A 27,632-nucleotide genomic window follows, 5' to 3' on the forward strand; every position below is an offset into this window, starting at 1 on the left:
ACGTCCTTGTCTGGACTTTCGTGAGATTAATAAAATTACTGTACGCAATCCTTACCCACTGCCATTGATTCCTGATTTATTTAACCAGTTAGTGGGGGCCAAGTGGTTCTCTAAAATTGATCTCCGGGTGGCATACAATTTGTTGCGCATGAAGGAGGGTGATGAATAGAAGACTGCTTTTAACACTCCTGTGGGTCATTTTGAGAATCTGGTTATGCCTTTTGGTCTTACCAATGCTCCAGCATTTTTTCAGAATCTTATTAATGACATCCTTAGACCTTTAATCGGCAAAAATGTGGTTGTGTATTTGGATGACATTCTGATTTATTCGCCTGATCTGGAGTCTCATTGGCGGAGCGTACGTGAGGTATTACAGTTATTAATGGACAATTCGCTTTTTGCTAAGCTGGAGAAATGTGAGTTCGCTGTACAGAGAATTAGTTTTTTGGGCTACATTATCTCCAGTGAAGGTTTTGAGATGGACCCGGTTAAAGTTCAAGCTGTGCAGGAATGGCCTAGGCCTATTGGTTTGAAATCGATACAGAGGTTTTTGGGTTTTGCCAATTATTACAGAAAATTCATAAAAAAATTTTCTATTATTGTCAAACCGCTGACCGATCTCACCAGGAAAGGTGCTAATGCGGTTCAGTGGACTTCTGAGGCCATTGAAGCTTTTGTGTTTCTAAAGGAGAGGTTCACCTCTGCTCCCATCCTTATGCAGCCTGATGTGACTAAGCCGTTTTTGGTTGAGGTTGATGCTTCTTCGGTGGGGGTCGGTGCGGTGTTGTCTCAGGAAAACAAGGATGGAGTACATCCCTGTGCCTTTTTTTCAAAAAAAATTTTCTGAGACTGAACTTAATTACGATATTGGTAATCGGGAATTGCTGGCTATTAAACTCGCATTTGAACACTGGCGTCACCTCTTGGAAGGTGCTGAATTTCCCATTCAGGTTTTCACTGATCATAAAAATCTGATCTATCTTGATGCTGCCAAGCGCTTGAATGCCCGTCAGGCTAGGTGGGCACTTTTTTTCTCGCGGTTTAATTTTTCCGTTACTTACATCCCGGGTACCAAGAATGTTAAAGCGGATGCTTTGTCTCGCAGCTTTTCTCCCATGGTCGGTGTTGAGGAGGAAGAGGAGAGCATTTTACAAGAAGGTGTTGTGATTGCTGCTTTGGACTCCGTTTTGGAGGATGAGATTCTTAAAGCTCAGGAGAATGCCCCATCTAACACTCCCCATGGGAGGTTGTTTGTGCCTAGGACCTTTAGGAGAGATTTGTTTGTTGAGTGTCATGAGTCTCGGTTGGCAGGTCATCCAGGAATTTCTGAGACCAAGAGACTTGTGGGTCGCAGTTTTTGGTGGCCTGGATGGCAGAAGGAAGTCATTAAGTGGGTGCGCCAATGTACTGTGTGTGCTAGATCCAAGTCTTCGCATGCTCCTGCTGCGGGGTTGCTTTTCCCTCTGGAGGTTCCTAGTGCACCTTGGACACATCTGGCTATGGACTTTATTACTGACCTTCCCCCCTATGAAGGTTTCACGGTCATCTGGGTGGTCGTGGACCGTTTTAGCAAGATGTGTCACTTGGTTCCCTTCATCAAACTGCCTTGCGCTAAGACACTCGCTAAGGCCTTTGTCAAGGAAATTGTCAGACTACATGGTGTTCCTACTGACATTGTTTCTGATAGGGGACCTCAGTTCGTGGCTCGTTTTTGGCGTGCCTTTTGTGACAGGTTGGGAGTTCATTTGTCGTTTTCATCTGGATATCATCCTGAGTCTAATGGCCAGACAGAAAGGAAGAACCAGGATGTTGAGCAGTTCTTGCGTTGTTTTGTGGCAGACAATCAAGAGGGGTGGTCTGAGTTTCTGCCACTTGCTGAATTTGCTCTTAACAACCATACATCCTCTTCTGCTGGGTGTTCGCCTTTTTTTTGTTGTTCTGGGAGACATCCGTCTTTTGGGTCATTCTCCAAATTGGTTTCGGCTGTGCCTGAGGAGGAGAGTTTTTCCGGTGATTTGGAGAGAGTTTGGACGGATGTGCGTGGTAATCTTCAGGAGGCTAACAAAAAATCTAAGAGGTACTTTGATAGGAAACAGCAAGAGGTTTTGTTTGCTGTTGGTGACCTGGTTTGGTTGTCCTCTAAGAATCTGCGATTGAGGATTCCTTCTTAAAAATTGGGTCTCAAGTTCGTAGGGCCCTTTAAGGTGCTTCAGATAGTTAACCAATCTGCTGTTAGGTTGGAGGTTCCTACGTCCTGGAAGATTAACCCGGTGTTTCATGTTTCTCTGTTGAAAAAAGCTGATGTGTCGGATGGTGACGCCTCTGCCACTGTTCCTCCGGTGGTGGAGGACGGGGAATATGAAATTTCCCGCATCCTAAATTCTAGACGGAATAGAGGGAGTTTGCAGTACCTCGTCGCTTGGAAGGGTTTCGGACCTGAGGATAACTCATGGGTGAGGGCGGATGATGTTTCTGCTTCCAGACTGGTCAGAGCGTTTCACAGGAGGTTTCCTGGTAAGCCTGGGCCTAGGGGATCCGGAGGATCCTCTTAGAAGAGGGGGTACTGTTAGAACTCTCTTATTAGGTTTTTTTTAGTTTGCTGGTCACATGACCATTTTTGCCTATTTAATCCGGCTCCGCCCTCCTGGTCTTGCTGGACTTCATTGTATTTACTACTCTTGAGCTAGCTTGGTGCTCTGTTGCCGTTCTCTGTTAGTTTTGCTAGGTCTTCTGACCTCTATGCTTTTTGTTGTGTGTTTGTCTTTGACTGCTACTATTTCTGCTAGGAGGTGTCCAACTTATCCCAGTCCCTAGTTCTTGTAGGGATCCCTCCCTCACATCTATAGGTCTTCGTACAGACTAGCCGAGGACTTTAGTGGGTCTGATCGCAGGATCAGGTTCCCCGTTACATCGTAGGGATCTAATTTAGTTCTATTGTAGGGACAGTTCTCCTGTCTTTCCTTAGTCCCTGTAGCAGATCATAACACAAGCACGAGGAGTACTGCATCCTTAGCCACAACCGTGGCTGTGGCCAGCAGCAGTCATGGGTCTGCAGCTCGCAGGGGCAGCAAGGGTTGCCTAGTATGGGCCTTTTTTGTCACTGCAAAGGATGAGCCAACTCACGTTATCTGAAAACTTTGCGATAAAAAACTCAGTAGAGGGAAAAACTGCAATAATTTGACTACTACATGCCTGAATGTTCATATGCTCAAACACCATCCTTTACGCTGGGAACCTTACCATGCTGAAATGCGGACCAGCGAAGCTCAACAACCATCAGCTGCCCCATCAAACGCATCTGCTGCTTCTTCTTCCTCCTCTGTTACCGTGCCAAGTATTGGCACGCAGGTCTCCCATCGCAGAAACTCCGGTTCTTTACCCGCTCCAGTCAGGCTGAGTGACAGCCCGTCAGCTGTAATGGAAGCCGACACGCCTGCTGTGTTTGTTTCACCAAGCACACCGCATGTTTCTCAATCCACCGTAACATCTGCACCTCACTCACGCTCCACCAGTTTTTCCGGTTTACTATAATCCACCCTCTCTCAGCGCCGCAGCCAGCCCTCGGTCTCGCAGTTGTGGTCACGTAAAAGATTGTTTCATCCTACACATGACAAATCTAAGAGGTTGAACTCCACCATCCCCAATCTGTTGGCCACGGTAATGCTGCTTTTCCGCCTGGTAGATACAAACGGTTTCCGAAAACTGATGGCCGTCACAGTCCCCCAGTACTAGTTGCCCAGTTGCCATTCCTTCTCTAAGAAAGCTGTGCCTGCGCTACACCAGCATATCTCAGACAACATCACCCGTTCCTTGTCTAAATCTACATGTGCCAGGGTGCATTTCACCACAGACACCTGGACGAGTAAGCATGGCCAAGGGCGTTACAGCTCACTGACTGGGCACTGGGTGACTCTGGTGGCTGTGGGGACAAGCGGGGAAGGGGCTGCTCCACAAATCTTGGAATCCCCAAGGCTTGCAGAAGAAACCTCTGTATTTCCCACTTCTTCTGCTGCTTCGGCGTCCTCCACCTCCTCTAGGGCATCCACCTGTGCACTCAACCTCTGCCTTAACGAGACACACGTTCCAAGGGTGCAGAGCGAATACACACCACCTCCGTACTGCGGAGTCAGGGCTCACCATAATCAGGCAATCTTCAAATTAGTATGCCTTGGAGATCTCAGTCATACAGGTGAAGAGTTGTGGGCAGCTCTTCTGGCTCAGTTTGCGCAATGGTTGTCTCTGCTGAACCTAGAGCCAGGGAAGGCCGTGTGCGAAAACGGTGCGAACCTGTTAGCAGCCCTAGGCGGAGGCAAGCTCGTACACGTGCCTTGCATGGCTCACGTCCTTAACCTGGTCGTACAGCATTTTCTCCACCACTATCCCGGCCTGGATGAGCTGCTTCACAAAGTACGGAAGCTGTGTGCTCACTTCCGCTGTTCACACCCCTCATGTCATCGACTTACATCGATACAGAGGTTTTTGTCCGTGCCAGTTAACAGGTTGATCTGCGATGTGCCGACGCGGTGGAATTCCACTCTGCACATGTTGCAGCAACTGTGCCAGTAGCAACGAGTTCTCACGCAGTATGTTCATGACGTATAGCTTGGGGCAACGCAGTACGGACTTGGGGCATATCACGTTTGCGGAGTGGGAACAGATTAAGGACCTTTGCACCCTTCTGCATGGTTTTGAAATGACTACTAAACTGGTTAGCGCTAACGATGCCATCATCAGCATCACTGTTCTGGTCACATACATGCTGGAGCAAACTTTAAATAACCTGCGGCAGGAGGTGATGGTCCCAAAAGAAGAGGAGGATGCGGAAAGGAAACCATATGAGTGCCTTCTTGCACTAATGGAGGAGGAATAGGTGATGGGCGAGCAGCTGTCAGAGGATGAAGAGGATAATCATCCCCTCTTGTTTGAACGTGGTTGGCAGGAGGGGATGGAGAAAACAAGCATTAGTGTTACGCAGCCCAGAATACAGCCTGGCTTTGGACCTCCTGGAAGAGCCCGACATATGAGTGCCTTCTTGATGCACTATCTGCAACATGATCCCCGTATAGTTAGGATTCAAAATAATGCTGACTACTGGGTTGCCACTCTGTTAGATCCACATTATAAGAGTCAATTTTGCCAGATGCTTCCCGACCTGGAAAAGGACCCGCTTATGTTGGAGTATCGAAACAAGCTTTTAAGCAACCTTAATAGAGGTTTTCCCCAAGATAACAGTGAGGCACACAGTGTGTATCGCAGCTGTAGTCTTTTAACCTCTAGCATGTCAGTTCATCAATGCCAAAACATTAGCAGCAGCAGCAGAGTAAGTGGCAGAAGCAATTTCTGTGAGTCTTTTCACAGATTTTTGCACCAGCTCATGTACAAGCACAACAGAGTACAGGCCTGACATGTGGTGAACGACTGGAGCGGATGATGCAGGAGTATCTAGAGTTCAATATGAATACCATCAGGTTTTGGTCTTCAAAAATGGATGAATGGCCTAAGGTTGCCTTTCATACCTTGGAGGTTTTATCATGCCCGGCAGCCAGCATTCTCTCTGAACGTGTCTTCAGCGCTGCTGGTAGTGTCTTGACGGATAAGCGCACTCGGCTGTCCCCAAAAATGTGTACACTGCCTAACTTTCATCAAGATGAACAAGTCATGGATCTCCAAGGACTTTTGCACCCCATTTGCAGACTGTACAGAATAGGCGATGCTGTCGTTTTGAGTGTGCTGCATTGATCTCTTGAAATTGCAGTCTGTGATATGGCTTCTATGCCTGCTTCTCGCTGCTGCTGCTGCTGCAGGTTTTAGGCACTAATTTTGGGAAATGTGGAGAATTCTGATTGTGTCTCCATCCATTGGGTTGGCTGTAGTGGGACAGGTTTGGGTCTGCGTTAAGCTACTTGTAGTCTGATGACATTGATGACACTTCGGTGGTGTTAGGCCCTCATTTAGGGTAATGTGAAGACTTCTGGTTAGGTCTCTATCTCCTGGGTGGACAGTAGTGGAAGAAGTGTCGGTCCTAATTCTACTATTTCTACTGTAGTGAAATTGATGTCACTTCGCTGGTGTCTGCCACTAATTTTTGGAAATGTGGAGAATCCTGATTGGGTCTCCATCTGTTGGGTTGGCTGTAGTGGGAGAGTTGTTGGTCCCCATCATACTTCTTCACTGTAGTGAAATTGATGCCACTTCGCTGGTGTCTGCCACAAATTTTTTTAAATGTGGGAAATCCTAATTGTGTCTCCATCTATTGGGTTGGCTGTAGTGGAACTGGTTTAGGCCTCCTTTGCAATACTTATACTCTAGTGATGTTAGGCCCTCATTTAGAGCAATAAGAACACTCCTGGTTAGGTCTCCATCTCCTGGGTTGGCTGTACTGGAACAGGTGTGGGTCTTATTTACACTATTTCTACTGTAGTGAAATTGATTAGACATTGCTAGTGTCTGCCACTAATTTTTTGCAATTTGGAGAATCATGATTGGGTCTCCATCTATTGGGCTGGCTGAAGAGCTACTGGTTTTGGCCTCCTTTGCAATACTTATACTCTAGTGAAATTGATGCCACTTCGGTGGTGTTTGTTAGCCCATCATTTAGGGCAATGTGAACACTCCTGGTTAAGTCTCCATTTCTTGCGTTGTCTGTACTGGAAGAGATGTGGGTCTCATTTACACTATTTCTTCTTCTTCTTTGGAAATGTGGGGAATCCTGAATGGGTGTCCATCCATTGGGTTGACTGTAGTGGAAGAGGTTTTGGTCTCGAGGCATTTCTATAGTTATACTGTAGTGAAATTGAGCATTTGGTGCAGATATTATTCTCCCCAAACGGGTACACAAACATGATAAACTCTAAATTGATTTTCAATAAACAACCATCAGCCGCCCCATCAAACACCTCTGCTGCTTCTTCCTCCTCCTCTGTTACCATGCCAAGTTGTGTTATGCAGGTGTCCAACAGAACCAGCTGTATACCCGCTGCAGTTAGGCTGAGTGACAGCGCGTCAGCTGTAAGTGAAGTGGACATGCCTGCTGTGTTTGTTTGTGACATCTCCGCCTGCACCTCACTCACGGTCTATCGGTTTGTCTGTTTCACCGTAGTATGGCCGTTCTCAGCACTGCAGCCAGCCCTCAATCCCGCTGTTGTGGTCACGTAAAAGATTGTTTCATCCTACATATGACAAAGCTAAGAGGTTGAACTCCACCATCTCCAATCTGTTGGCCAGGGAAATGCCTCTGCCTGCTGCACTCTGATACAGACTCTGCCTGCTGCACTCTGATACAGACTCTGCCTGCTGCAATCCTGATACAGACTCAGCCTGCTGCACTCCTGATACAGACTCAGCCTGCTGCACTCCTGATACAGACTCAGCCTGCTGCACTCCTGATACAGACTCTGCCTGCTGCACTCTGATACAGACTCTGCCTGCTGCACTCTGATACAAACTCTGCCTGCTGCACTCCTGATACAGACTCTGCCTGCTGCACTCCTGATGCAGACTCTGCCTGCTGCACTCCTGATGCAGACTCTGCCTGCTGCACTCCTGATGCAGACTCTGCCTGCTGCACTCTGATACAGACTCTGCCTGCTGCACTCTGATACAGACTCTGCCTGCTGCACTCCTCATACAGACTCTGCCTGCTGCACTCTGATACAGACTCTGCCTGCTGCACTCTGATACAGACTCTGCCTGCTGATCTCTGATACAAACTCTGCCTGCTGCAGTCTGATACAGACTCTGCCTGCTGCACTCTGATACAGACTCTACCTGCTGCACCATCTAGTCTGTCCTACTGCACGTCCGTTGGTTTGTCCTGGAGCGGCACCTGGCGTTCATCGGGAACCAAGTCTAACCTCACCATCAGAGTCTCTAGTGAACAGTCCGGTGCTCGCTTAGTCACGCCCCTCCAGGCTCTCCGGGGTTCGTGGCACACTGGTTCCACAGCCCACATCTGTGACAGTGCGCCCTCGCAGGCAGAGTCCTCTCTGCTGTTGTACCAGTCGGTGACCTCTTTTGAAATGTAAAGCACAACTGAATAAATGTTGCTGTCACAGTAATAATAATTATAGTACTTGTACTCTGGGTCAATTGATGGCACTTCCCTGGTGTCTACACCTAATTTGATGTGTTTTGGCAGCTTTTGGTCCCATTTCTAGGTGTTGTATATGCATTTTTTGGTCCCCCCATTGACTCCTATGGGCTCGGAAATCTTCGACGAACATTCGGCGAACATCGATTTGTTCAGCAAACTTTTCCGAACCGAACATTGAAATGTTCGCTCATGCCTAGTTGTTATCTACATCTTATATCAGCTCTTACAATGTATCGTTTGCCATACAGAGACCCTGAACAATGGATGTTTGTTAGAAATGTTAAATATCATTGCAGGGTGTTTGCTAGTCAATCTTGGGGGATGAGCTGTGGAATAATATCATCCCTAATCCTTGACCTTTGGGTGTGTGCTTCAAAGAAGAATTGTGACATATTTAAGGGACAAGGCCTCTGTAGCAGAGAGACTTGAAAAGAGACAGCCAAGACAGAAATGAAAACAGATGGCTCCATCAAGAGGAATACAGATCTGCTCCACTGAATATTACTGAACTCTCAGAGACGTTATGAGCAAATCCCAGTTAGGTCAATCAGGTCACCTGGCCACATATCTGACTGTCTATTCCAGGCGGGCCAGCGGAAGGGCGAGGCCTGTGTAATGTTTTACCATCTTGGGTATTTGCTGCGACTGTTCTGTCTGTTTATTGTCCGCTTTGTGGTTCAATAAAGTATTGCCACACTGTTTTACCATCACCCTGTGTTGTTTGAGTAGTATTACACCCACGGAAGACCCTATGTCTTCACACTCATCAAGAGGACTGGTCTTCATTCCTACCTCTGGTAGAGTTCACCTTTAACAGTCAGGTCAATCAATGCACTGGAACTTTGCCATTTTTCTGTAATTATGGTTTTCATCCCCATTTTGATGACATTTCCAGGATAAGTTCTGAGTGTCCTGGGGTGGAGGTAGCTTGGGGATGTTTGGAAGGAGGTTCAAAAGAATATTGGGGTTGCTCAAGTTCACAAAAAATGGAAGGCTGATAGAAGACGTTCGGTGGTTCCAGTTTTTAAAGTGGGTGATAGGCTTTGGCTATCATTCAGAAACATTAAACTTATGATACTGCTGGCGAAGTTCAGTCCAAAGTTGATTGGTCCCTATGAGGTTCTTGAAGTGGTAAATCCGGTGGCCATTAGGTTAAAATTTTCTCCATCTTTCTGCATCCCTAGCATCTTTCATAGATCTCTGTTAAAAGAGTTTGTCCGCTCAGTGGTGTTGCCTTTGTCCCCGCCTCCTCCGGTTGCTGTCGATGACAGTTTAGAGTATGAGGTACAGAGAGTTTTGGATTCCCTGAGTGTCCAAAATTCCCTCCAGTACCTTATCTACAGGAATGAATATGGACCAAAAGAGAGATTCTGGATTCCAGCCCTAGCCATGAGAGCCAATCATGTCATCAGGGCCCTTTCTGGGAAGCCTGGGGGTCTGGAGGCCCCCTTAGAAAAGGGTGTACTTTCACGATTTCATCTTTACTGTGGCCTAGGGACACTGCGAGTGTCAGCTCAGCCGTCCTATAGAATATGGAGTAGGCTGAACTGTTAGTGTTGTAAGTGACAGCCAGTAATCCAATCTTATGCTGGAGCGTGCTGGGCTGTCAGCATTTTGATTGAAAGCCCTGTTTCTCAATCTGACCTAACCTGAGGGCATTTCCACGTGTGCCTCACATCCTTGGTTATTTGATAGCTATTTAGCTGGCTAGCTGTGAGCAGTACAGTGTCAGCTGTAGCTTAGCTTAAGACCCCGTCACACTTAGCGACGCTGCAACGATCCCGACAACGATACGACCTGTCAGAGATCGTTGCTGCGTCGCTATGTGGTCACTGATGAGCTGTCAAACAGGCAGGCTCACCAACGATCAGGGGAGCAGCGACATCGTGGAAAGAATCTTTCCACGATGTCCTGCTCCTGGTTACGAGCCTGCTGAAGCAGGAGCAGGCTGGTAACTATGGTAAACATCGGTTACTAGGGGCACACGCGCTCCTAGTAACCCGTTGTTTATCATGGTTACCACTCTGCTACAGTGAGCGGGAGGTTACCGCTCACTGTAGCAGGCTCGTAGCCATGATAAACAGCGGGTTACTAGGAGCGCGTGTGCCCCTAGTAACCCGATGTTTACCATAGTTACCAGCCTGATCGCTGCTCCCGCTGGTCACACACAGCGATGTGTGCTGACCAGCGGGAGAGCAACGACCAAAAAAAGGTCCAGGACACTTTGCAGCAATCAGCGACCTCACAGCAGGGGCCTGATTGCTGCAAAGTGTCACACATAGCGACATCGCTGGTGAGGTCGCTGTTGCGTCACCAAAACCGTGACACAGCAGCGATCTCGCTAGCGATCTCGCTATGTGAGACAGGGGCTTTAGTCTGGTGTGTACTTAGCTCTGTGTCTGATTGTTTCTTATTCTCTGATCTTGTTGCCAGACCTAGGATTTGTTGTAATTATTGATGTGGATTATCCCTTCTGCACTTGTCTTCAGGTACCTGACCCAGGACTTGGCTTCTGACAATCTATTTATCTTACTCCAATGTATGATGTACCCTCCTGACATTTGCCCTGGATTGTTACCTGACCATGTCTTTGTCTTGCCCCTTTGTACCACGAGCCCTCCTGGTACTGTACTTGACCTCAGACCGCCTGACTACCCTGTCTCACGGCTTGTCCATGAGCAGTGACTCAGAGTTTCAATTGGACTTTGGATTTAGGCAATACATAGGAAAAGGAGGATACTAGTAGCTCCCTAAAATTTATGCAGTTGGAACAAGAGAAACAGACTTTATCTGTGCTAAATGATAAACTCAAAGAAGCGATAGAGGTCGCAAAGAAATTTTCATGTGAATCTGATTTCTCAGAAATTACAATATTCTTTGGAGAGCTTTCAATTTCACTTGGAAGAGAGTAGAGTACAAGTACTATAATTATTATTACAGTGACATTTATTCCGTGGTGCTTTACATGTGAAAAGGGGTCACCGTCGGTGACTCATTGACTGGTACAAGAGGAGAGAGGACCCTGCCTGCGAGGGCGCATAAACAATCTACAAGGGATGGGTGAGGATACAGTAGGTCAGCGTACAGCTCGTCATGCAGCGATATGCTGGAGCAAGGATTACCACTGATTGTACACTTGTCAGAAGAAGTGGGTCTTCAGCTTCCTTTTCAAGGTTTCCATGGTAGGCGAGAGTCTGATGTGTTGGGGTACAGAGTTACACAGTAGGGGAGATGCACAGGACAAATCTGCTGAGAGTCTAAATGAAGGTAAGCTTCCAGGAGCTCACAACTGAGCAGATTAACCCCTGCACTGCTAAAAGAAACCTGCACCGATTAATATGAAGGTGAAAGGCTTCTAATGAGTGCAGGAGTGGGAGGGATCAGACGCTGCAGTCTACTGGCTCCTCTCTGTCACGGTAAACCCGTGACATCTTGCAAGCTTCAACACAATGCTCGCAAGGTAGACAGCAGCTGTTGTCGGTCTCCTAGACAACGAGCTAACTCATTCATGATAATAGAGGCCACAATCTCCTTAGCTTGCTGACGGTACTTTTTTGTGGGAATGAGCTTCTCTTCAACCAGCCTGGAATATTTCCAGTGAATTATGGCACGTCATGGTATTAGCCGTGCACCCAGTACCAGAAGCGAAGCCATCCACAATTTCCTTCTCAGGAATTTTATTTGGTAGACTGAGTGGCTGCCCAAGAATTAGTTTCTCACAAAGGAGCTGAAGACACTGAGTGGCAGTAGGTGCAAGTTAACCAGCATCTTAGATATCAAAGCCGGGAGAACAGAGAGAGCAGAAGGGTGGCTCAGTCGCTAGCACTGGGGTCCTGGGTTCAAATCCCACCAAGGACAACAACTACAAGGAGTTTGTATGTTCTCCCCGTGTTTGCATGGGTTTCCTCCGGGTTCTCCGGTTTCCTCCTCAGTAAAAAAAACAGCAATACAGTGTCTGGGAACCTTCACACAGACTTTTCTTATCCAGGGCTACTTTTCGGCAGGGTTGCATGGGCCCACCAGAGAATCAGAGAATCCTGTGGTGGGCCCTGGCTTTTCCTTCAGGAGAGCTCATAGTGAAAACTTTGAGGCTGCTATGGGGCTCTTGAGTGGGGGAGAAAGGTGTGCCCTTAGAATCAAATCTTCTAGTGGGCCCAATGTTCTTCAGTCTGACACTGCTTCTCGGTGAGAGTTGTATTTCACCTCAACCATATTCTTTAGGTCGGTGAAAGGACTGGCATAGAGGGAAACCAAGTCCTCTAATGCAGCTTGTTCCATAAGCAATGACAGCCCGTTCAACATCAGCTCACACTTCTCGGTGGTTCTTAGTCACACACAAAGATCTTTTTTACGCCTTGAATTTCATGAGTACAGAGTTGGGAAATGGCTTGATCTGCAATGCGTTTTGAGAAATAACGTGCATAAGCAAAGCCAGGGGTGGATTAAGAGCCCCGGGCAGTTTAGAAGGCGCCCCCCCCCCCCCACCTGATTTATCATGTGACATGTCACATGATCCCCTGTGATAGATCATGTGATAGTTCACGGGAAATTAATTTGGCACAATATTAATTGTGCTGCCCCATCTGAGAGCAGCACAATATAGAGGCAGATACCCTGATTCCAGCGATGTGTCACTTTTTCAGCTGCTTGTTGTCATTTTGAGAAAAACACCGTTTTATCTGCTGCAGATCTAGCAGCTCTCTGAATGCTGCTCTCTGTATAGCCCCACCCACACCACTGATTGGCAGCTTTCTGCCCATGCTCAGTGTACACAGAAATCTACTGATCAGTGATGGGGGTGGGGTCCTATAGAACTTACTAGTCAATTACCTTCTGACAAATCAATGATTTTATCAAAACAACACTAAGCTGCCCAGTAAGTGACACATTACTGGAATCAGTGCCTCTAACCCTACATTATGCTGCTCTCAGATTAGGTGGCAAAAACCTGATGACAGATTCCCTTTAAAGGAGCTGTAAAGACAAAAAAGTTTGTATTAAAAAAAATACAAGCCATTTGTGAAATTAACTTTTTTTCATTGTTAATTCACATTAGACTGTATCTTCAACACTTTTGTCAGCAGGTCTTATTACAGACTCTGAATAGGGCAGCTCTCTCCCTCTCCCACAGCAGAAAGTCACAGCATGGTTAAAAAACGGGATCTTTTATGATTTTCTCATAATAAATAAAAAAGGACATGCAAGTCCTCCAAACTATTTTCCGTTTCTGTATAGGGGAGGTCCTAAATCTTTCTTGTTCTTTAGTTGATCACATGTCAAAAAGGCAAAGCATTTACTATGAACTCGCCTAAAAAAATATACACTTGGAGAGTAATATCATCATCTGCATGTAAATATTCCTTGACTCTAAGGGCTCGCTCACACTGTCGTATAACACGGCCGAATGCTATGTGATGTTTCATCGGATAGGACTCGGCCCTATGTTATACCATGGGACAGTGCAGATCTGCGATTATTGGCATGAGAAAATAATCTCATTCGATATTCGGACCATGTGCACCCATACAAGTCTACGGGTGCACGTAAAACATTGGCCTGCACTCGGATGTCATCCAAGTGCAGTCCGATGAACACTCACAGAGACTATGGAGAAGATGGAGAAATTAAGTTCTCCATCTTCTCCATATCTGTGCTGCGAGAGAATCGGATCACACTCAGTTGAAGCTCTGACAGAGTTTGAGCCGAGTGTCATTAGCATAATTGGCCCTATTCTCTTGCATGAGAGAATATATGGCTTAGTGAGTGGACCCTAAAACAGAATAGTAGTGACGGACAGGCACCTCACAAGCGGGATCCATGTAGCTCTCAGATGTCATGTAGGTAGGGCTTCATTCCATGGGGTAGGGCTTAATTTCAAGGTATATAAAAAAATGGACTTCAAATAAAAATTAAATGAACACAAAAGCACTAATTGAATTATTTTTTTCGTATTTATGTTTGCAGCCCCTTTAAAAACCCTTTGAGGACCAAGGCACATATATGTCCCATAGTTTTAAACAGGAAAAAAATTTGATTGAATAAAATTTAAGGTCCTCCAAGGTTTAAGTAGGTCATAAATTCATATGAATACTTGCTCATGCAATTGCACATGCCAAAAGAAGAAGAACAGAATCAAAAATATGACATTAAGTGGAGCACTTACAGGTATTCAAGGTGAGAGACCAGCAAAGGCATCGTCTCGAATGACAGTAAATGAGTTAGAATTCAGCAAGCTGAAAATGGAGACAGCAGATTAGAAGCGAACCAGACTTTATGGTGCTCAGAATTAGTCAAGCAGAATTTATTGACTGCTGTTGCAAAGCACTGAGACTCCCGCAGTGTATAGATGGCGCCGTGCGGCCTCCCGCTGTGTATAGATGGCGCCGTGCGGCCTCCCGCTGTGTATAGATGGCACCGTATAGATGGCTACGTGCGGCCTCCTGCTGAGTATAGATGCCGCACGGCGCTCCCCCCAGAGACAGCAGGAGGCCGCACAGCGCCATCTATACTCAGCGGGAGACCGCACGTAGCCATCTATACACAGCAGGAGGCCACGCGGCGACATCTATACTCAGCGGGGGGCCGCACGTAGCCATCTATACACGGCGGGGGGCGCATGTAGCCATCTATACACAGCGGGGGGCCGCACGACGCCATCTATACACAGCGGGGGGCCGCACGTAGCCATCTATACACAGCGGGGGGCCGCACGTAGCCATCTATACACAGCGGGAGGCCGCACGGCGCCCCCCCCAGAGACATCAAGAGGCCGCACTGCACCAACTATACTCAGCAGGAGGCCGCATGCAGTCATACACACACAAACATATACAGACACGCATAAACACATTTGAAACACAAAAATACATACAAACAGACATCACACAATGACATCTGCCCACACACACACAGACAGACATCACACACACACACCTGCCCACACACACACACACCTGCCCACACACACTTGCCCACACACACATCTGTGTGTGTGTGTATGTATAGTGTGTGTGTGTGTATAATGTGTGTGTATGTATAGTGTGTGTGTGTGTATAATGTGTGTGTGTGTATGTATAGTGTGTGTATGTATAGTGTGTATAATGTGTGTGTATGTATAGTGTGTGTATATGTATAGTGTGTGTGTGTGTGTATAATTTGTGTGTGTGTATTTTTTTTTTTTAAGTTAAAAACAAGTAAAATGCATGTGGCATCAATATCAAGACTCCAGATATAAGGGCCTATTCACACTGAATTTTGCAATGCATTCATCTCCTCTTTCCAGGCTTCTATCTAAATCCCTGAAAAATGGCATTCAGATGGGCCTTGACATAGCCATTGATTTGAACAAAGGCAAACCGAGGCTAAAGTCTGAATCTTTAGGCTCCATTTGCTCTGCTTTCAGATGTCTCATTTCAGACAGCACAATCCTGAATTTCAGGGATTCAGTTGTAAGCCTTGTGTAAAGACCTGAATGCAGCGCTGAATGTAGTGTGAATAGGTCCTTACATCCTACACCACCTCAGGGGATTGTTGTTATGGAGTATTGCCCCTGGGTGGCCGCAGTTATGACCACCACCAGGGCTCGCGGTCACCCACCCTAGCTTTGATATTCTGGGGAGCTGGTATAATGAATATCTGAGAAGAGCCCTAGAGAAGCAAGAACATTGGACAACCAAGAGGTGGTGGCCTCAAGTCAGGTGTAGTGTTCAACAGGGCAAGACTTTCTAACCTGCCCACACACACACATATACACACACCTGCCCACACACACACACACGCATACACACACACATATACACACACACCTGCCCACACACACACACACACACACACCTGCCCACACACACACACACACACCTGCCCACACACACACCTGCACACACACACACACACACACACCTGCCCACACACACACACACACACACCTGCCCACACACACACCTGCCCACACACACACCTGCCCACACACACCTGCCCACACACACACCTGCCCACACACACACACATCTGCCCACACACACACACACACCTGCCCACACACACACCTGCCCACACACACACACACCTGCCCACACACACGCACACATACACACACACCTGCCCACACACACACAAACATATACACACACACCTGCCCACACACACACACACACATATACACACACCTGCCCACAAACACACACACACACATATACACACACCTGCCCACAAACACACACACACCTGCCCACACACACACCTGCCCACACACACACACATATACACACACACACACCTGCCCACACAGACACCTGCCCACAAACACACACACACCTGCCCACACACACACCTGCCCACACACACACCTGCCCACACACACACACATACACACACACACACCTGCCCACACACATACACACACACACACCTGCCCACACACACACACACCTGCCCACACAGACACCTGCCCACAAACACACACTCACCATCCCCCGGCTCCATTCCTCCTGCCTGCTCTGTCTCTTTTCCGATGCAGCACTGCAGGCCGGGGCGCACTGCGTGACGTCACAGCTAGGAGTCACAGCCGCGCACAGGGCCGTGTCTCCTAGCAGTGACGCGGCCGGGCCAGCACAGGGAAGTTAACTGCTGCAGTGCTGGCCCGGCCGATGAAGAAGTAGCGGCGGCTGCTGCTGGGGGAGCGGTCCGGGCCCCCCCCTCCCGCCACTGCTACCGCTATGTGCCGCAGCGGCCCGCACATATAATGAGGGCAATCCGGCATTAGACACCCCGCCTGGAGCCGCGGGCCCCCTGCCGGCTCGGGGCCCCGGGCGGTCGCCCGGATTGCCCTCATTATAATCCGCCTATGAGAAAAGCCATGGTTTAGGCTACTGAAGGTCATCAATAAGAGAATCTCAAACAGCTTTCCCACAGACTGAAAGAGGGGTATTTGGACTTCCAAGACAGCAAAGACTTCCCTGTCCTCAACAAGAGGATGACTGTCCATGGTCTCCTCCTCATCCTCCTCAGTATCATCCAATCCGCATTGAGATGAGATGAGGCTGGGCTGTGTAGCATCACCCTATATAGTTCCTTGCTCCGTCTGCAATGCCTCCTCTTTAATTGTGAGCAGCGAGCGTTTCAGTAGACAGAGAAGTGGGATGGTGACCCTAATTATGGCGTCATCGCCCCTCACCATCTTGGTTGACTCTTAAAATTTTGGAAGACAGCACAGATGTCTGATATCCATGGCCACTAATTAGCTCTTATGTGTGGAGGCTGACCTGAATTCCAACGGGCGTGTTGAAGCTGGTACTCAACAACTGCCCTCTACTGCTCACAAATCCTTCCCAACATCTGCAACGTTGATTTCCAACGCACACCAGAGTAGCAGAAGCTGTTGCTGACTTTCTGAAATGGGCACACACGCGGCATACTTTCACAAGCAGCTCTAGCAGATCTAGGTAAGTTTTGAGAAACCACTGAACTACTAAGTTGAGCACATTTAGTGTTCGTTCATCACTAATGTATACCCCTGTAAGGAAACAATATCAGCACCAAAAAAAAAAGAAGAAATGTAGCCTGCTATATATACCATGGTAGTAAAAAAAACAATTTTGCTTATATCATGTGTACTGCTGATTAGGGCCTGACACCACCATTTCCGTGGCCAACAGATTGGAGATGGTGGAGTTCAATCTCTTAGCTTTATCATGTATAGGAGGAAATAATCTTTTACGTGACCACAACTGCAGGACCGAGGACTGGCTGCTGTGCTGAGAGAGGGCGGAGTACGTTGAACCGGACAATTTGCTGGACCGTGAGTAAGGTGAAGGCAGAGATGTTATGGTGGATTGAGAAACATGTGGTGTGCTCAGTGAAATAAACATAACAGGCATGTCAGCATTCGTTACAGCTGACGGACTCTCACTCAGCCTGACTGGAGCGGGTAAAGAACCGGAGGTTCTGTGGTCAGAGACCTGCGTGACAATACTTGGCATGGTAACAGAGGAGGAAGAAGCAGCGGATGCAGTTGATGGGCCACCTGATGGTTGTTGAGGTCCGCATTTCATCGCAGTGAGATTGGCAGTGTAACGCATGTTGATTGCGCATGTGAAGGTTCATGCATGTAGTAGTCAAATTATTGCACTTTTTCCCTCTACTTTTTCTTGCAAAGTTGCCAGATAACGTGAGTTGGTTTATCCTTTGCCGCATCAAAAAAGGCCCAGGCTAGCTAACCCTTGCTGCCCCTGCAATCTGCAGACCCGGGACTGGTGCTGGTCACTTCCATGGTTGTGGCTAAGGACGTAGTGCTCGTCGCGGTTGCATCTCCTCCTTATCTTCCTCCTCCTCCACCTCCTCAGATGAGATACTCATCTGCATGCCTCTGGGTTCACACCAAGCTGGATCTACAACATCATCATCATCCAATGTGTTATCCCATTCCTCGACCTTAGAGTCACCCTCCTCCTCTTCTTGCCCTAAAATCACAGTACAGTGACACTCAGGTATCTGGGTCTCATAAGGGTCACCTCCCCCCTTGGGGGTTAACATCTGGTGACAAGGATCAGGAAGCTGCATGGTCCCTAATTTTTTTTTTCCTGTGTGGAGAATAATATTTGCACAAAAGAATTTTAAGCTGAGATGTAGCCTGCTTTAAATACCATGGTAGTAAGAAAACCAATTTTGAGTTTATCATGTCTGTGTACCCCTGTGTGGAGAACAATATCTGCACCAAAAAAAATAATTTCACAAGAGTAGAAGTAGTATAATAGGCACCAACAATTCTCCCACTACAGGCAACCCAGCAGATGGAGACCTAATCAGGATTCTCCACATTTCCAAAAATTAGCGGCAAACACCAGAGAAGCGGCATCAATTTCACTACAGTAGAACTAGTATAATGGGGACCGACACCTCTCTCACTAAAGCCTTCCCAGCAGATGGCGACCCAATCAGTAGTGTTCACATTTACAAAAATTAGGGCCTACCACCAACAAAGTGGCATCAATTTTACTAGAGTAGAAGTAGTGTAATGGGGACCGAAAACTCTCCCACGAAAGCCAACCCCAGGAGATGGAGACCTAATCAGGATTCTCTACATTTCCAAAAATTAGTGGCAGACACCAGCGAAGTGGCATCAATTTCACTATAGTAGAAGTAGTATGATGGGGACCGACAATTCTCCCACTACAGCCAACCGAACACATGAAGACCCAATCAGGATTCTCCACATTTCCAAATATTAGTGGCAGACACCAGCGAAGTGGCATCAATTTCACTACAGTAAAAATAGTATAATTAGGAACGACACCTCTTCCACTATGGCCAACAAAGGAGATGGAGACCTAACCAGGAGTGTTCACATTTCCCTAAATTAGGGCCTAACGCCAACAAAGTGGCATCAATTTCACTAGAATAGAAGTACAGGGTGGGCCATTTATATGGATACACCTAAATTAAATGGGAATGGTTGGTGATATCAACTTCCTGTGGCATATTAGTATATGGGAGGGGGGAAACTTTTCCAGATGGGTGGTGACCATGGCAACCATTTTGAAGTCAGACATTTTGGATCCAACTTTATTTTTTTTCAATGGGAAGAGGGTCATGTGACACAGCAAACTTATTGAGAATTTCATAAGAAAAAAAATGGTGTGCTTGGTTTTAATGTAACTTTATTCTTTCATAAGTTTTTTACAAGTTTATGACCACTTATAAAATGTGTTCAAAGTGCTGCCCATTGTGTTGGATTTTCAATGCAACCCTCTTCTCCCACTCTTGAAACACTAATAGCAATACTGCAGAAGATATGCTAGCACAGGCTTCCAGTATCCGTTGTTTCAGATGCTGTTCATCTCGTATCTTAATGGTATGGTGTGGTATATGGGGTACAAAGATAGTGGGGCCTTTCTTCATCAATGGAAGCCTCAATGCCACTGGATATCTGAAATTTCTACATGATGATGTGTTGCCCTCTTTATGCACTGAAGATGGCACGTTCCCTGAGTTTTTCCAACAAGATGGTGCACCACCACATTATGGGTGTCAGGTCCGAGCATTCCTACAAGAACAGTTTCCTGGAAAGTGGACTGGTCATCGTGGGCCAGTTGAATGGCCACCAAGGTCTCCCAATCTGACCCCCTTAGACTTTTATCTTTGGGGTCATCTGAAGGCAATTGTCTATGCTGTGAAGATATGAAATGTGCAGCATCTGAAACAACGATATCACAGACTGCAATTACATGAGATCAATGCAGCACACTAAAAATGACAAAATCGCCTGGTCTGTACAGTCTGTGATTGGGGTGCAAAAGTCCTTGGAGCTCGATGACTTGTTCATCTTGATGAAAGTTAGGCGGTTCACACTTTCATGGGACAGCCGGCTGCGCTGATCCATCAGGACACTACCAGCAGCGCTGAAGACATGTTCTGAGAAAACGCTAGCTGCCATGCATGATAAAACCTCCAAGGCAAGCTCAGGCCACTCTTCCATTTTTGAAGACCAAAATGTAAAAGGGTTAAAATTTTCCCTGATGGTATTGATATTTTGCTCTAGATACTCCTGTATCATCCTCTCCAGTCAATCACCATGTGTCAGACTTGTACTCTGTGGTGCTGGTGCACGAGCTGTTGTAAAAAATGTGTGAAAGAACTCTCAGAAATTGCTCCTGCCAGTTACACTGCTGTTGCGAATGTTTTGGCATTGATGAATTGACATGCCGGAGGTTGAAAGTCTACAGCTGCGATGCACACTGTGTGCATCACTGCTATTTTGGGGAAAATCTCTCTTAAGGTTGCTTAAAAGCTGGTTTTGATACTCCAGCATTAGCGAGTCCCTTTCCAGGGCAAAATTTACTCTTATAACGTGGATCTAACAGAGTGGTAACCCAGTAGTCAGCATTATTTTGAATCATAACTATACGGGGATCATGTTGCAGATAGTGCAGCAAGAAGGCACTCATATGTCGGGCTCTTCCAGGAGGTCCAAAGCCATGATGTATTGATGGTTGGGTAACACTGATGCTTGTTTCCTCCGTCCCCTTCCGCCAATCACGATCAACAGAGAGGGGATGATTATCCTCTTCCACTTGTGACTGTTGCTCGCCCATCACCTCTTCCTCCTCCATTTACTCCTCGGCTTTTGAACCTTCACTAACAGTTTGTCTGGTGTCACCAACCCCCATTGATCACAGTAATCCACCCTCACTTGGCATCCGCCTGTGTGACGACAGTCTGGAACTTTGAGACATTTTTATCCCTTTCGCATTCTCCTCTTCTTCTGGGACCACTACCTCCTGCCGCAGGCTATTCAAAGTTTTCTCCAGAATGTAGATGACCAAAATAGTGATGCTGATGTCGGCATCGTCAGATCTAACCATTTAAGTAGCCATTTCAAAACTGTGCAGAAGGGTGCAGAGGTCCTTAATCTGGCCCACTCCATAAACGTGATATGCCCAACGTCCGTACTGCGTTGACCCAGGCTATACAACATGACAAACTGCATCGGGGCTCATTGCTGCTGCCACAGTCACTGCAACATGTGCAGAGTGGAATTCCACCATGTCGGCACATCGCATATCAACCTGTTAACTGGAATGGACAAAGACCTCTGTATCGATGCAAGTTGATGACAGGAGGGGTGCGAACGGCGGAAATAAGCACACAGCATCCATGCTTTCTGAAGCAGCTCATCCAGGCCGGGAGAGTGGTGGAGAAATCGCTGTATCACCAGGTTGAGGACGCGAGTCATGCAAGGCACGTGTGTGAAGTTGCCTCGGCGTAGGGCCACCAACAGTTTGGCAGAGTTATCGCACACGGCTTTCCCTTGCTCCAGGTTCAGCGAACAGCTATTGCTCAAACACAGCATGGACAGCTGTCCACAACTCTTCAGCTGTATGACTGCGATCTCCAAGGCATATTAATTTTAACACTGTGTGATTGCGGTGAACCCTGTCTGCGCAGTACGGAGGTGGTATGGATTTGTTCTGCACTGTTGTCTCGTTAAGGCAGAAGTTGAGTGCGCAGGTGGAGGCCCTAGAGGAGGTGGAGGAGGCAGAAGCAGTGGAGGAAGTGTGAAATACAGAGGTTTGTTCTGCAAGCCTTGAGGATTACAAGATTTGTGGAGCAGCCCCTTCCCCAGCTGCTCCCACAGCCACTAGAGTCACCAAGTGCCCAGTCAGTGAGATGTAACGCCCTTGTCCATGCTTACTTGTCCAGGTGTCTGTGGTGAAATGCACCTTGGCAGACATAAATTTAGTCAAGGAATGTGTGATGTTGTCTGCGACATGCTGGAGTGGTGCAGGCACAGCTTTCTTAGAGAAATAATGGCGACTGGAGAACTAGTACTGGGGGACTGCGAAGGCCATCAGATTTCGGAAACCGTCTGTATCTACCAGTCAAAAATGCACCATTTCCGTGGCCAACAGATTGGGGATGGTGGAGTTCAACCTCTTAGCTTTCTGTATGTAGGAGGAAATAATCTTTTACGTGACTACAACTGCGGGACCGAGGGCTGGCTGCAGTGCTGAGAGAGGGCAGAATAAGATTAACTGGACAAACAGCTGGACCGTCAGTGAGGTGCAGGCCGAGATCTTGCGGTGGATTAAGAAACATGTGGTATGCTCTGTGAAACAAACACAGCAGGCATGTCCGCTTCCGAAGCAGCACATGCGTTTGATGGGGCGGCTTATGATTGTTGAGGTCCGCTGGTCCGCATTTTATCGCAGTGAGATTGCATGTTGATTGCACATGGGAAGGTTCATGCATGTAGTAGTGAAATGATTGCACTTTTTCCTTCTACTGAGTTTTTTCTTGCAAAGTTTGCAGATAACATGAGTTGGCTCATCCTTTGTGTCAAAAAAGGTCCAGGCTAGGCAACCTTTGCCGCCCCTGCGAGCTGCAGACCCGCAAGTGCTGCTGGCCACAGCCACAGTTGTGGCTAAGGATGCAGTGCTCCTCATGCTTGCATCACTCCGTGTCTGCATAGTGGGGCGAAACCTCCTCGTCTTCCTTCTCCACCTCCTCAGATGAGCTACTCGGGTCGTGACTTAGGGTTCACAACAAGTAGGACCTTCAACCTCATCATCATCCAATGTGTTATCCCATTCCTCGCCCTGAGAGCGACCCTTGTCCTCTTCTTGCCCTGAAAGCACAGTACAGTCCGCATGAGACTCAAGTATCTGAGTCTCTTCAGGATCACCTCCTTCCCCAGTGGTTAACGTCTTGTGACGAGGGTCAGGAACGTGCTCGGACCTTACTTCATCCTGCCCCGAAACCAACCTTAAAAAATTTTCGGCATCGGTGAAGATTAGTGATGAGCGAGCACTAAAATGCTCAGGTACTTGTTGCTCGGGTCGAGCAAATTGGAATGCTCGAGTGCTCGGTCCAATTAACGAGCCCAATGTAAGTCTATGGGAAACTCGAGCATTTTTCAGGCGGCTCCCCCCGGCGGTCTGCAGAGGGCCTAAAAATTGCCCAAATTGATGGGAACAAGCTCAAAAGACTTGGGAATAGCATGGGGACCGCTGGAAGCATCTCTTACTCCCAGGTCACTGCTTTCAACAATATTGTCAGAGGTATTAGGCCACTTTTACGGACTCACAATAAAACATACAAAAACGAAACCAAAATGGATTTTCCTGGGAAAAATGTTACGGAACATCCTTTCCAGGGTAATGACTTGTATATAAGGCAAAATAAATATACAAAAACAAAAATGCTCCTCCACACCTTGGGCTATGTTCACACGTAGCGTTTTTAATGTGTTTTTGCACTTTTGCATTTCACCTGGAAATGTCATTTTAACATTTTACTACCTTATCTGGCCATGTGGTGTGTGAGATGTCATCAGACACATTCTTACAGTGCTGAAAAGACATGGGAACAGCATGGAGAAGACCCCTGATAGCATCTCTGTCTTCCATATCACTGCTTAAAACTGTGGTCATCTCATCAGACGTGATCCTATATTACTGCGGTAATAATACAGACATTTTTGGCAACGTGACAAATATTAAACTCCATTTAAAATGGGCAAGGTGTGTGTCAAGGGACGAGGAAGTGGATGTTATGGTGATGGTGGTAGTGCATGCAGAGGCCATGGGCAAGATGAAACTGTGCTTGCTGAGGGAGCACAACAAACACCCACATCATGTCGAACTACCTTCCTGTCCCAATTTCTAAGCGGAACACCTCTATTGAAGCCAGAGTAGTGTGAAAAGGTTGTTGGTTGGATAGCAGATAAAGCTTCCTGTCAGTTTGCCACTACCACCACCCTGTGTTCCACATGGTCCAGTCTCAGTAGATGTGAGTCTGGACCACATTATTTTTATTACTTTATCGCCATTTATTCCATGCCGCTTTACATGTGAAAAAGTGGTATACATAGCAAAAACAATTACAGTAATCTTGAACAAAAATGTGACAGCGACTGGTACAGGAGAGGAGAGGACCCTTCCTGTGAGGGCTCACAGTCTACAAAGGATGGGTGAGGATGCAGTAGTTGAGGATAGAGCTGGTTGTGCAGCAGTATGGTGGAGCGAAGGTTACTGCAGGTTGTACACATGTCGGAAGAGGTGGGTCTTCAGGTGCGTTTTGAAGGTTTCAACAGTAGGCGAGAGTCCGAAATGATGGGGTAGAGAGTTCCAGAGAAGGGTCGATACACGGGAGAAATCTTGTATGCATTTGTGGGAAGAGGAGATAAGAGGGGAGTAGAGAAGGAGATCTTGTGAGGATCGGAGGTAAGTACTGGGAGACTGGGTCATAGATGTTTGGAGGAGACAGGTTATCGATGGCTTTGCATGCCAAGGTTAGGGTTTTGAAATGGAGTCTCTGGGCAGTGGGGAGCCAGTGAAGGGATTGATAGAGAGGAGAGGCCAGGGAATAGCGAGGGGACAGGTGGATTAGTAGGGCAACAGACTTTAGAATAGATTGGAGGAATGCGAGAGTGTTAGAAAGGAGGCCACAGAGCAGGAGGTTGCAGTCGTCGAGAAGGGAGATGATGACGGCGTGCACTAGTGTTTGAGGATTCGTGGCTGAGGAATGTGCGGATCTGGGAGATTTTTTTTACTAGGAGTTGACATCTTCCTCACCCTGATCCTCCTTCCTCCCACCATTCTGAGTGCTCTGAGACAACTGATCCCACACTTTGATACTCCAAAGAGCTATTTTGTTCATCTTTCCATTTATAGATTCTGGCCTCTCGCTAGGTCCACTCGGAAGTGGAAAGAGCTTGGATATGTGGTTTGAAGGAGAGATTAGAGTCCAGGGTAACCCCAAGAGCTGTTCAATTTTCCATTGATAGGTTCAAACCTCTCGACTAGCCAGCTTCAAGCAGGGCAACAGAAGATCCCATGTATCGATTTGAGCAGTCATGGTCACCTGAAGGTGAAGTGGGAAAGTGCAATTACTGTCGCAAGAGAGGTGGATAATGATGTGACACAATGGACAGAAAGTCAGGAGGAGGACCAGGGTGCGGAAGTGGAAGACGAAGTGGTGGGGGATGAAGTCACTGACCCAACCAGGCAAGGGGACATGCAGAGCAAGGACAGCAGTACACAGGGGGAGGGAGGCATAGCACCACAACAGGCAGGAACAAGCCGTGTGGTGGCCACAGACACAAGGTGGGCAACTGCTCCCCAGAACACCAACAAGACGGAAGTTGCCAGTACAACTGTTAGGTCTTCCCGAGTCTTGTTTTTTTTTAAAGACTGTTCAGATAACCCCAAATAGGCCATTTGCAACATCTGCTAGGCCAGCATCAGCAAGAGCACCAAAACTACCAGTCTGACCACCACCAGCATGCTCAGGCACATGACAGGAAAGCACCCGACTAGCTGAGCCGAACACCAAGGCCCAGAAACAGTGTCTGCCAGTGACACCACTGCCTCTTCCGCTGTTGTGCATGCACACCAATCCCTTGTCCATAGCGCATGAGAAGATGCCTCCCGCCCATCACCGTCCACGTCATTGTCCCTTCGCAGCATTCAGTTGTCCCTACCACAGTCCTTGGAATGTAAGCTCAAGTATGCAGCCAACCACCCACAGGCCGCAATACTAAACTGCCACATTTCTGGACTGCTTGCTTGGACTTTAAATGTTGCCTTTAGGTTTGTAGAGGCAGAAGCTTTCCACAACCTCATGGCAGATGCGGCCTGGTGTCCATACTCGGTCCCCAGCTGCCACTATTTCTCCCGGTATTTTCTCAGCCTTCCACAAGCACAGGTCCGAGAACATTACCGTGCCCTCCCCAGTGCACTTAAGTGGGAAGGACTGCCGAACCACAAGCACGTGGACAAGTGAATGTGGCCAGGGACGGTTCATCTCACTGATGCATTCCACTGGGTTAATATTATGGAAGCCAGGACCAGCTTCAACACGTCAGTAGGCATTCAAGTGAGCTTCCGCACATAAGAGCTGATGAGTGGGCATGGATATCTGACATCTGTGCCAAAACTTTGAGGACTCCACCAAGATGGTGAGTGGCAATGACGCCATAATTAGAATCACCATCCCGCTTCTCTGTCTACTGAAACAATCACTGCTCACAATTAAATAAGCAGCATTGCAGGCGGAGCAAGGAACTATACAGGGTGGTGCTACTCAGCCCAGCCTCATCTCATCTCAACCCGGATTGGGTGATAATGAGGAGGCGGAGGAGGAAGAGAACATAGACAGTCGTACTCTTGGTGAGAACAGGGAAGTCTTGGCTGTTGGCAGTCTGGCACACAAGGCCGACTTTATGTTCCCCTGCCTTTACCGTGACCACTGCATTGTACGCATTTTGGGTATTATAGAAAACTGGCATGGCACAACAGAATTCTTGAAGACGAAGGTGTGAGGTTCTGATTAAGGAGGATGTCAATTTCAGATTAGTGAACGGAGGGCATGGGAGGGGTGATGATACACAGAAATGAGGGATGAGATATAGGCTGGTGCAGAACTGTTGACAGGTTGGTGGGTGAGAGAGATGAGTTTGTATAAAATTCTGTAGTGATTGTTTAACCTAACCAGTGCAATGACTGGCACAAGGTAGAGGCGTCGGTGAAGCGGCTTGATAGAAATATGACCCTGGCTGCTGCATTCAGAAGGAATTGGAGAGGAGACAGTTTGTTTAGAGGGAGACCAATTAGAAGAGAGCTGCAGTAGTGAATAAGAGTGACAGTAAGAGTTTTTGCAGTATCAAAAGTGAGAAAAGGTTGAATTGTGGAGATGTTTTTAAGGTGCAGGTGACATGAGCGAGTGAGTGATTTTCCACGTTGAATAAAGGAAAGTTGTGTGTCAAATATGACTCCAAGACAGCAGGCGTGCCGAGTGGGAGTTATGGTGGCACCACCTAAAGGAAATTGCAAAGTCAGGTATAGTTAGGTTAGTAGAGGGAGAAAACCGAAGGAGTTCATTTTTAGAGATATTAAGTTCAGGCTCTTGTTGAAGAATTATACCAAAAAAAATGACAATGCTGGAAGCAGAGGTCACAGTCAGACAGTTCATTGGACAACCAAGGAGTACAAGCGAGGGACACACAAACCCGATGCGGCAGAGGCAGGAGAATGCTTTCAAACGT

General features: G+C 47.3%; 1 protein-coding gene across 4 annotated transcripts in view; it reads right to left on the reverse strand.

The window, feature by feature from the left end:
• The window catches only part of LOC141259036 (beta-galactoside alpha-2,6-sialyltransferase 1-like), a 189,250-nt gene that overhangs the window by 113,544 nt on the left and 48,074 nt on the right, over positions 1-27,632 (reverse strand). The window contains exon 2 of one of the 4 annotated variants that reach the window (XM_073674449.1): positions 14,256-14,325. The exons of the other annotated variants lie outside the window; for them this stretch is intronic. The gene's annotated coding sequence lies outside the window, so the exon portion shown is untranslated. The remainder of the gene's footprint in view (positions 1-14,255; positions 14,326-27,632) is intronic. 4 annotated transcript variants of the gene reach the window in all.

Source organism: Phyllobates terribilis, unplaced genomic scaffold (genome assembly GCF_046119375.1).
Source record: "Phyllobates terribilis strain yellow unplaced genomic scaffold, ASM4611937v1 Scaffold_3__8_contigs__length_932513732, whole genome shotgun sequence".
In the NCBI taxonomy this organism is placed as follows: Eukaryota; Metazoa; Chordata; class Amphibia; order Anura; family Dendrobatidae; genus Phyllobates; species Phyllobates terribilis.